General features: G+C 39.2%; 1 protein-coding gene across 2 annotated transcripts in view; it reads right to left on the bottom strand.

Annotated features, from left to right (window-relative positions):
• The window catches only part of LOC310773613 (zinc finger protein GLI2-like), a 138,848-nt gene extending 136,451 nt beyond the window's left edge, over positions 1-2,397 (bottom strand). For both annotated transcript variants that reach the window (XM_083633534.1, XM_083633535.1), the window contains exon 1: positions 2,109-2,397. The gene's annotated coding sequence lies outside the window, so the exon portion shown is untranslated. The remainder of the gene's footprint in view (positions 1-2,108) is intronic.
• Between the last annotated feature and the right edge of the window lie 2,563 nt (positions 2,398-4,960).

Below are 4,960 nucleotides of genomic sequence, written 5' to 3'. Positions count from 1 at the left end.
AGTTTCCCCCCTCTCATCAGATAGTTTGGTGATCTACTAATTCACCACATCAACCAAATCATATGAACTTCATTGCTGCACTTGTCCCTGGAAAGTCCATCTGCTTAAGCAGGTTTTGGAGGTTTTGGTGCTCAATGAACAGGAACGATGCAGGATGCAGGAACTTTTCACTGGATTTTCTCCCCTGGCGTTTCTTTTCTCCCCAAAAACCCACAAGGAACAATTGCCCCCGGGGGCCACATGGCTTAATTGGTGTGGACTTGTTGTTTTGTGGGATAAGAGACTTTTGAATCCTCACAGCGGGGCGCTTCTTTACTCACTTCTCATTCACATTTTACCGCGCGCGGCCCTGCAACCGCCAGCCTGCATGCCAGACTCCTCTCTCTCTCTCCCTCTCTCTCTCTCTCTCTCTCTCTCTCTCTCTCTCTCTTTCTTTTTGCAAGAAATCCCTGCGTTTTTGATTCAATAAACTCTCCACAGATGAAGTGCAAACAGGACTTGTGGAGGGGAATGTGTGAACATGACAGGCAGGAGGGGAGGCTGTTGCTTGGGGCAGGATGAAAGTGACAGCCCCATCACAGGTTTGGGAAGCCCCCCTGTCATCCTGAATAATGTGAAGGAAGGGCCCCATGATTTCTTTACATCTTCCCACTCCCCCCCCCCGCCCCGCTCCCTGACTGCTGGAACTCTTCATTGTGCACAATAGCAAATGCACTAAAACTTTTTCTGATGCAAATGAATGCAACCAGCCATTCAGGATTTAAAAAAAAAGACATTTCTGCTCTGAGGCTGAGGGGATTGAGCCTGGACACAACTGGATTATTTATTTTTTTAAATAGGGAAAACCCCTTATTTTTGCTTCCTTATATTTAATTGCTATAAAGTAAACTAATACAAGATTAAGTACTGATTCAGCTGTGATTCAGCTTAAAAAATACAACAAGAAATCCTAAGACAAAAAAGCATTTGTCTGGCCTTTTTCTGCAGCCTTGTGCGCAGCTGCAGGAAAAAAAACGTATTCAATTAAAAACACCATTCAAGTGAATTTTTCTTTATATCATTTCATTGGATCTCATTCAAAGCTAATTGACATAACATGACTTTTTCCTTAAAAAAAACATAATTTTATTTGAGGGAGTTTCATAGTGAGGTTGCAAAATGAGGCTTGATCTTGCCTGTCAGATACTATAACATAGTATCATTTTCTATAACAATTTGATGCAAGTGGCTCACATGGCAAAAAAAAGAAAACTAAATTAATAAAAAAGTGCTTCCATGAGAGAGAGAGAGAGAGAGAGAGAGAGAGAGAGAGAGAGAGAGAGAGAGAGAGAGAGAGAGAGAGAGAGAGAGAGAGAGAGAGAGAGTGTGTGTGTGTTTCACCTTGGAAGAACTTTACATTGACTCTGCAAGCTGGTTTACTAGAGTGCATCTTAAATATCAGGTTGCAAATTCTTGGAATTCCAAAGTCAGTGTAAACCTCAAATAACCTGAAATAACAATTTTCACAGCGACTTCTCCCTCTCCATACATGCTGTTTGTACTAAAACCCCTGCCTTAAATCATCTTAATTGTATTTACTCATACTGACTGTCACAAATTAAGGTGAATATGAATACGAATATGAATATAATAGGTGAATTATGGGAAAAGAACATTTTAGGATTGTACAGATTTCACAGCAAAACTATGAAGCAAGTACAAAACTCTATAGAAATAGACTGTTATAGAAATATCATAGGAAGTTAATGGCAGGCACTTTAGGGGATAATCAATGCCATAATCATAATCACTATAAACTCACTAGTGAGTACAGCTGGCTACCACAAGATCACTTTAAATCACAAAAGGAATATTATATGAATATTATTGTGATGATAGAAATATGACATACAATATGGTCACTAAATTCACTATTGAGCAGCACAAACACCCTTCAAGTCCCTAGGAATATTGCAGAATAGTGATTTTTCCTGAGTGTTAACTCTGTAAATTGCATTGGCTGGCATTTCCCCTAAACAACAACACAACAATGACCAAAATGACTTGTAAACATTACACCAACGCTGTTTCCCTGACCACATGGCCAGCTAGGCTACCGACCAACTCACCCAACTGTCCCTCTCTCTCCTCCTCCCAAACGAGTTGTGTCCCAACAGTTCCTCCCGACTCCTCCTCGGCCTCGTGTCCGCTCAAGTCAAACTTTTCTTCGGCCAAAAACAGCGAGGAAAACACCCAATCCCCCGCGAAGCGTGAAATTCCATCTACCGAAAAAGACGCACGGTAATGCAGGGAGAGCGCGTATTTCGGAAAGGTCCTCCCCAAACTCTGCGCGTTGAGAAAAAGACAAAACAACCAAAAGTTTCCTCGCGTCAGTGATCCATCCCAGCAGCGATGGGAGCAAAGTTTGAAAACCACTTTCTGAAGTACGGAGACGCAACTTTGGACCGCGCCGCGGGCTGGTTCATCTGGATGGTGCGGAGGTTTCGGAGACTTCAGGCTGCGCTGTTTTTACAACGCGCTACCCCCCTCCTCTCTCTTCTTTACTCTGTCTCTACCCCCCCCCCCACACACACACACACACACACACACACTCACACTCTCTCTCTCTCTCTCTCTCTCTCTCTCTCTCTCTCTCTCTCTCTCTCTCTCTCTCTCTCTCTCTCTCTCTCTCTCTCTCTCTCTCTCTCTCTCTCTCTCTCTCCTCTCTCTCTCTCTCTCTCTCTCTCTCTCTCTCTCTCTCTCTCTCTCTCTCTCTTGCAGTCTTTATGGTTCAATATATTTAAGGATCCCCGGCAATTAAAAAGGTGTTGTCGAAAAACTAGTGAGAACAATCAATCAATTAAGCCATTTAAGGCTTTCTATATGACAATGATCCTCAACTCTTTTCATATCAAAGACCGCTGATTTAGTCCACATTATGGCCCATTTGATGAGATTTTGTCTCTGACCCAAATCTTATTTTTGTCGAGAACTCGATTGTAGGTAGGTAGACTACATAACTGTGAAACTATGATCCAAATAGTCAGTGTTCGACATTCTCTAATTGTTCTTGTAAATTAATTGATGGAGTTTAACAATTCATAAATTTGCTGGGGACCCCCAACCCCCTCAAGGACCCCTGGTGGTCCCCGGATCCCACGTTGAGAACCCCTGGTCTACAGTATTTATAATCAATTATAGATTAGGAGTTTGAGTGAATTTGTCAAGTGAGGACAAATAAATCAATATATTTTATGAATAAGTCTTAAAAATGATATCTCAACTTAGGATAATTGATGTATCACATTGCATCTCCACTGAATATAATTAATGACTGTTAATTATTATTATCAGTCATTATTGAATATAATGATAGCCTATCAGTTGTAATGTCTACTTGTTCCCAGGATGTTGTCATTAGTTTAATCATTCTTTCATGAACATCTTAAAATATCTTAATGCCATGAGGTATGAGGTTATTTCTAACTACGACCTACTTTATTTCTGATCAACGGGCTATTTATATTTTTCCTTACTGGTTTATCATTATGCAGTTAGGGTTAGGGCTATAGTCTTACTCTTTATTCATTGGACGATTTCATATATATATATATATATATATATATATATATATATATATATATATATATATATATATATATATATTACCAGTGATTACTATAAAAGATCATGGAAATATAGGCTATAACAATATCACAGTGTAGCCTATGTAAGTCCCTTTAGGAATATATATAGGAAAACAAAAGGAATAGGCCTACCATTGGAGATTTGAAAAGTATCCTACTGTACCACCATAAAGTACTGTATGATAAGTTCACTAGTACAAAGTTCTCACTACATTGAGAAGACACACGAGCCGTAGGAATATTATAGGAAGGCAATTGCAAATAAATAATAATACCACCAAGTACAATAAGGTTACCATAAAATCCCTATCAAATAGCCTAGACACATGTAGGGGATATTACATTGATGCCACAGCAGATTAAAAATATTATGAAATACAATAAAATCGCCATAAATTCACTATTGAATACCACAGACACACAAGTCCCTAAATATTATATCCCACATCCCACAAAATCCCACAAAGTACAATAAAGTCAATGTCCACTCACTACCACAGACACTTTAAGTCCTTATAGAAATATTATTGGGATAATCAGATTCTAAAATACCATACAGAACAATAAATTCATCATAAATCCACTTTTGCGAGCAATAGACATTCCAAGTCCCTGTAGCAATATTATAGGAGTGAATTTTCCTTTACTCTGTTAGTTCTTCTGAGACTGTTGAGTGTGTGTAATTGCCGTTCAGGTGAATGAAGACTGCACTGTGCTCCATGGACTTTCATTTCAAATAAAATACTGACATCTAGTGGTGTTTTGGGCTTCCTGCATGAGGAAATGAACAGATTTATAGTGTCGAGGTCGCGTGATTTCTAACCCCACATAGGATAAGCAATAACCACGCCCTGTGGCGCCGGGATTGGCCAGGAGCATTGAAGCTTGGGACTAGCACCTGGGGTTTTTCATCTTTTAAAATAAAGATGTTTAAAAAACTATTGCTTGTTACATTTTCAGTGCTGTACGTTTTCTCTGGGTAAGAATTGAGCTTGAAATTAACGATACATTATATTATATGAGCTATGAACGTGAACACAACACCGTTTATATTATTGCATGTTTTTGTAGATTGTGTACATTGTGTAGATTACAATTATTATGCTTATTATTATTATTACTATGCTAAGGAAGGTATAGTAGGGTCATCTGTGGCACTTCCGTGACCGTGGAGAGCGAAGGTCCGTTTCTCAATGGATTTGTCATCTAGGAGGGTTAATAAACAAATTTAGCCGGGGTGTATTTTTAAAAAAGGCGGGGAAAATATTTGAGAGACCAAAATCCAAAATGGCTGCTGTGGAAATGAACTTTTTAATGCTTTGACCTACAATGAT

The sequence above is a fragment of the Poromitra crassiceps genome (genome assembly GCF_964638095.1).
Source record: "Poromitra crassiceps genome assembly, chromosome: 3".
In the NCBI taxonomy this organism is placed as follows: domain Eukaryota; kingdom Metazoa; phylum Chordata; class Actinopteri; order Beryciformes; family Melamphaidae; genus Poromitra; species Poromitra crassiceps.
This window is presented reverse-complemented; position numbering and strand designations above follow the sequence as displayed.